The sequence below is a fragment of the Enhydra lutris genome, unplaced genomic scaffold (genome assembly GCF_002288905.1).
Source record: "Enhydra lutris kenyoni isolate GAN:26980312 unplaced genomic scaffold, ASM228890v2 scaffoldscaffold27, whole genome shotgun sequence".
Lineage (NCBI taxonomy): Eukaryota > Metazoa > Chordata > Mammalia > Carnivora > Mustelidae > Enhydra > Enhydra lutris.
This window is the reverse complement of record NW_019154111.1, coordinates 27,221,020-27,227,488: the sequence shown is the minus strand read 5'-3', so window position 1 is coordinate 27,227,488 and position 6,469 is coordinate 27,221,020. Positions and strand designations below refer to the sequence as shown.

General features: G+C 38.2%; 1 pseudogene; it reads right to left on the bottom strand.

Moving 5' to 3' along the window:
* Positions 1-5,015: 5,015 nt before the first annotated feature.
* Positions 5,016-6,045, bottom strand: LOC111151989 (annotated as a pseudogene).
* Positions 6,046-6,469: the final 424 nt, after the last annotated feature.

Genomic DNA, 6,469 nt, shown 5'->3' with positions numbered 1-6,469 from the left:
GAAGGATTTGTTCCAGGAATGACGGGGAAGCCTTTGGAGGTGTGTTAAGCAGAGAAAGAGAAAAAGTTGGGTCACTTTGGGTAGCATGGGAGACATGGACTGTAGGATAATGAGCTGGAGCAATGAGTCTTATAAGAAGTTCACATGAGATATGACAGTTGCTTATGTATGAATTATAGTCAAAGAGATGGAAGAAAATGGATGTGGACAGGAAGGTTTTTTTTTTTTTAAAGATTTTATTTATTTATTTGAGGGATTGAGAGAGAGAATGAGAGAGAGAGAGAGAGAACATGAGAGGAGAGAGGTCAGCAGGAGAAACAGACTCCCTGGCGATCTTAGAGCCCGAAGTGGGACTCGATCAGGGGACTCCAGGATCATGACCTGAGCAGAAGGCAGTCACTTAACCAACTGAGCCACCCAGGCGTCCCTGGAGGAAGTTTTAAAGATAAAACTAGAAGGAGTCCTTGACAAATTGAATATTAGATATAATTAAGAGAGAGATCAAGGATAATTCCTGGATTTTGGCTTCAGTAACTGGGCGAACAGTGGTTTAATTTGTTCAGCTAGAGAAGACTCAATGATAAAAACAAGAGTTCTATTTTTTTTTTTTTTTTGGTCAAATTAAGTTTGAAATGCCATTAGTGAGTCATGTGATTACATTAAGTGGCCTATTTGCTATAGGATTCAAAATTTTCTGGAAGACATAAGGAATAGAAATTTTGACTTGAGAGTTGTAGTCATTTGAGGATATTGGAAGCCATGGTCCTGAATGAGATCATTAATGGAGAGTGAAGAGAAGGGAGCTTAGCACAGGTTCTGGGGCTTACCAACATTTAGCATTTAGGGATAGTAAGTGGAAAAGTAAAGGAAACTGAGGAGGGGAGAGGGGGTAGAAAGGCCCAGAGAGACTGGGTGTCAGGGATGAGAGTTGAATCATATTTATGCTGCTGATTTCCAGTCCTTTTGCCAGTAGGAGTTCTGGATCTATCCTTCCAGTAGGTAGAAGCAGGTAGTTAATACAAGAGATTCATATTCTTTAAAGATACTAAAATCCAAACAGGAATATATAATACATTTTGCAACTTGCTTTCTTAACAGTATGTCTGAAAGATCTTTCCATATTAACATACACACAGACTGACCTTTTCAATAGAATTTGAAATTTATTTTCAAAGTCTAAGCAACTCTCCAGTTTTCAGAGGTTTTAAAAAGGGCTGCTCTTTCTCTATCTCTCATACACACACACACACACACACACACACACACACACACACACACTAATAGTAAAATAAAGAACAAGAAGCCACCCCAACATGAAATATTTCAATTTGAATTAATGAGTACTTGGAGCATCAGATTTGACTTAACTTTTGAGATTTAATAATTTCCAGAATGGAGAGTTATGTAGTACCAACAACAACGTTCTCCATCACTGGAAGAGAGAAATATGAAAAAAACAAGAGAAAATGTTCCCTTGTGTTGGTTTCATGCACTCGAAAGCAATAGAATTAAATGAATATCCTTGACGATGTAGAGAAATGGAGAGTTATTAAAACTCTCCAATCATAACCCCTGGCTGCTGGAATCCTTGCTTCAATTAATAAAGCAACTTACTTTGCTTTTATTGAGTTACAAGTAGAAAAATTCAACCTCTGGTTGTCTGAAAAAGTTTGTAACCATGGGTGTAAAAAACTTCTCTATATTTCTGAACAATTATGTTTCTTACTGCAATGAAGCAATGAGCCTGATTAAGAGACTAATCGCTGGATGCTTATATTACCATCAAATTACTCAGATTCATTTATTAGATTACTTATAATTGTAAAACAGCTTTTTGTACCACAGAAATAGACTTTGTGTAATAATAAGTATACAATTAGTCAACATAAACTTACGACAAAACAGTAATGACTTTTGAGATAAAAATTTCTCACACTTCTGTTCAGTAAATGATCATTGCATTTAGGCATCATTAATGAAGTGTTAGCAATTCCCATTAATACAGTTGAGATGTCATCTTTTTTCTTTAATAGGTTTGTAAAATACGGCCAAATAATAAGCATTTTGTGAAAGTTACAGACTTCAACAGTTCTGAAATGGCTGATTTCTATGACACGTAAATGCTCTAACAGATGAGGAGAATTTAAACTACCTAAAAAATAATTCATTGATATGGTGAGATAGGCTTCATTAATTTTTTTCTAGTTGTTAGCATCCATACGAAGGTCTGAAGGCCTGGGGAAGGAAAGAGCCTCAGGTGTGGGCAGTGATATCCAGTCTGTTCTTTCAGCCTAAAGTTATGTTCCAAAGCCACACAGAGGTCACTTGACACCTTGGATGCTATATTTTTTCCGGGGAGGGCTCTCTTTCCAATCTGATGCGCTGACTCCACAGCTTCCAGCTCGCCCTTACTCTCATTTTTCTCCTGTCTCGTCAAGCTTGTATAGGTTGTCAAGATCGTTATCCTTGAAACATTTTTCCTTACACCCTCTTTGCCTTTCTTCTGCTGGTAGAAATTTTTAAAAAGCAGACTGTGTGATTTCCTCAGCCTGGCCTCAGTCTCTGTTCACTGATCGTAGGCAAGAAGGATTCGCCTTGGGGTGTTTTTGTTTTTCCTCACAGATTGCCACACTGACCACCTGGTCCCTCAAAGTCGGGTTAATAGTTGTTTTGTTTGTTTCTCAAATTTTGTCGGCTTTCTTTAGCAGTTTCTTTCTTCCATGCTGTTTTCTCAAGAGGCTAAACAGCGTGTTGATTCCTGGCATTTTTTTCACTTTGTTCGAAATGGTTCTGGTTTAAGATAATATTTCTCAAAATGTAGGATCTGAGTTTGGGACCCTTTCCTATTGGCAGTGCTGACTGTTCGTTACTAGATTTGTTGTTCTTTTCATCTGGTTTGGGGGATGGGCTTCTTAAATTCTGCCCCAAACTACCAGTTTTCTAGGACATAAGCCCCCAAGGGCAGGATCTTGTTTTATAATCCACTGTTGGCCTAGTTCCAGGTTGTTTTGAAATAACGAATGATTCTTCCACAAGGTGCACTGAATGATAGGTAGTATCAGGTGTCCTCTGTCTAAGGAAACTATATTCAGTTGTGTGGTGTGGACCCACTAGACTTAAAGCATCCATGACAACCTTCAGCTCCTCCTCCAGGTGCACAGCCCTCCTTTCCAGTCGGTGGCCTCTCCTGCCTCTCCTGCTTCCCACAGAAGACTACTTCTTGGACATCTGCAAATCTCAATAAGCACTGAGAATTGCAGAGGTGAAGCGTGTTTTCGGCATTTGGTTTGATTCAAATGAATGCTATATGCTAAATATTAAATACTTATATACAGTTCTAGAAGATATGGAAGAGGTTTTATGATATAAATATATTTTATGTAAATATAAATAATTTATATAATATATAAAATAATATATGTATTTTATATAAATATAATATTTCTCAACATGAACAGCTGTGTATGCACTGACAAAACCAGGAAGTATGTTGCCTGCCTGCTGGATGCCTGACCTTGAGTACTGAATGCAGTCATAGCTGGAATAACTAGCCTGCCCTCAGAGGGCTCTTGATCTAGTGAGAGAAAAAAGTAAATATAGATTATATACATTTGCAACCTCATTTCAGGGATCGAATGGAAACAATTCAAATCCTGCAGGGTACAGACATTATTGATAGTAAAGATGAAAATTAAGAGAGTCTTTTTAAAAAAAACATATCTATCTATTTATTTATTTGAGAGAGAAAGACTGAGATAGCAAGAGAGAGAGCATGAGTGGGGAGGAGAGGGAGAAGCAGACTACCGGCTGAGCAGGCAGCCCCACTTGGAACTGGATCGTAGGACCCTGAGCTCATGACCTGAGCTGAAGGCAGACACTTGACTGACTGGGCCACCCATGTATCCTGAAGGTTCAGAGAAGTCTTTACATTTTATTCCCCGGCAGATTGGAGGAAGAGATTGGTGATTGTTTTTTTTTAAAGCAAACTGCTTTTGAAATTTTGCCTGTAATTCAAATGAAAATTTTGCATAGCATTTTTAAAGAGAAAAAACATACATTTGGCAACCTAAGATATCTTTAATTAAGATAGGAATCTTTTCATGTTCCTTGAGTACACACTTAAAGTCAAAGATTCACACCAATTATTCAAATGCAAAGCTCATTGAATCCAACAGCTTTCTCTTCTGCTTTTAGCTACTAGTTTATTTTCTCCTTGCTCTTTGAAAATGAATGCTATACGAAAATGGCTAGGTGTACTTGCTAAGGTGTAGGCATAAATGGTACCATCTGGTATTATTAAAATGCATTTCACCTAAATAGCTGTACCATGGGAGAAAGTTAACTGCTAGTTTATTTACTAAACCAGGAAAACTTGCTGTGTTTATTTTAACCCAATGTCTTTTCACGGCTGTATTTCCAATGGTTGGTTAAGGTTTTCATAAGAGAAACTTAAAATTCTGTGTGTGTGTGTGTGTGTGTGTGTGTGTGTTTTCCAGTAAGTGTGAGTTCAGTTTATTAAGATCTATTTCTCATACATCCTTGAAAGAGCTAAGTAAATCCATGTATGTATTTTTTAACTTTATGGAATAAGAAATAAAAAGGATAGGGAAGTCAAGATATGAGCATCTTTTAGATTTTCTTCTCTCTTTTTCTCTTGATCCCAACTATCTCAAAGCAGATTTCTTTCACAGTTCCAAAGAAATGCCTATAGCAATGCCATATTTGCATTCTGGATGACAAAATAAGGTGGATGGTTTCACAATTTCTTTTACAAAACTAAACTCTTACAGTAGTAAATGTGTGTCTGATATCATTCATAAGTTTGGAGAATTTGAAACTAATTGAATCTACATTGAAAGAAACAATATTTGAATAATACATCAAAAAATAAAAAGTATACATTTCCAATAAAATTTTTTTTTCAAGTTACACCTTTAAAAACATTTAAAATAGGAGATAGAGGAATATTCATTGTGTTCCTTTCTGCCCTACCTCAGACCAAAATTTTATGATCTCTAACTGACCTTTTCAAACAAAATGAGGAATCTGTCTCTGGCTTCACTAGAGGCAAGACGATGAGTGGACTTGGCACGAGAATGTGCAGTGGACTCGGAAGTAGACACAGCCTCAGCTGAAACTGTGGCTCAGACTTTCTGTTCTTCATCTTGCAGAATCTCCTCAGACTGACATGCGAAAGAACTTGGATTAGTAAACCATGAACCCTGGCCAGAAACTCTAGGATTTGCATCTTGGTGGTTTCAGTGTGGGCTCTTGGGCCCCATAGAAATTCCAATTGTAGGATCATTGGGGAACTGTCTATTGTTATTCTAGGTACTTTTCCTTCATGAAATCTTTGGTGATGAGCTCCCTGGGCCCTCCAAAGACAAAGTGCTTTCTCTCAGAATACATCCTCATCAAATTCAGAACTTCCTAGACTTCCTCTTCAGTGACACACAGTTGTCCTTGATGAAGATCATATCCAGGATAAATATCAGGATGCTGGTCTCAGGCCTGCCTTTTTCACCATGCAGCATCCTGTCATATGGGAGGCCCAGGTTGATGAGGAGGTCATAGCAGCAGTTGGTGAGATCTACTTCCTTCACATCAAGGCCAAAGATCACCTCCATGTACTCAGCGGCTCCCAGGGAGATCTCAGTGAAGAGGTCTTCATTCTCTTTGATGATAATCTTTAACATATCTGCCTTTATCATTGGTTCATTCATTTGATATCTGAGTAGCATGAACTTGACGAATGAATCTACTACTCTCTTATCTATGGGCACATTCTTGTGTTTTAGAGACTATGAAGTGCATTTTAGTTCTTCTTGGCTATTGGATCCCACACCTGATGTGCTTGATGAGGTTGCTGTGGTGGCATTGGAAGATGAATGGAAAACTCTGAGGCTTCCCAGGAGTACTAGTTATATCAACATCAGGAGCCTCCTTCAGACTGTCGGGCTTTAGAGGATGGGAGGAGAGCCTTGGAGACCCATAAATCCCCTGGGTCTCACTGGATCTCACTTCGGGTATGAAAGGGTAGATCATGTAAGCACTGTTGACTCTTCTATGATAAAGGTATGTTGTATCTTGTGGATGGCAGTGAGCAGGAATGTGGATGGGAAGTGGGAAATGAGGAATCACTGCCAAATGTTGGTAATGATGCAGAGAGATGATCCACCCATACATTGCTGGGTGAAATATAAAAGCAACACTGCTTTTTTTTTTTAACTACCCATCATATCGCAGAAGAAGATGCCTTCTTGAGATTCACCCTCTAAATTAGTGTAGCTTGAATTTCTGGAATCTGACAGTTGTAGATTTTCTTGGGGATATAGAAATATCCTAGAAGGCTCAGTTCTGTCACATATAAAATAGACTTAGGCTTCTTTGATTTTGAGGCCTTCAAGAGCATAAAATATAGATCACTAGTTTATTATAAAAAGATATAACTCAAGAACAGCCAGGTGGA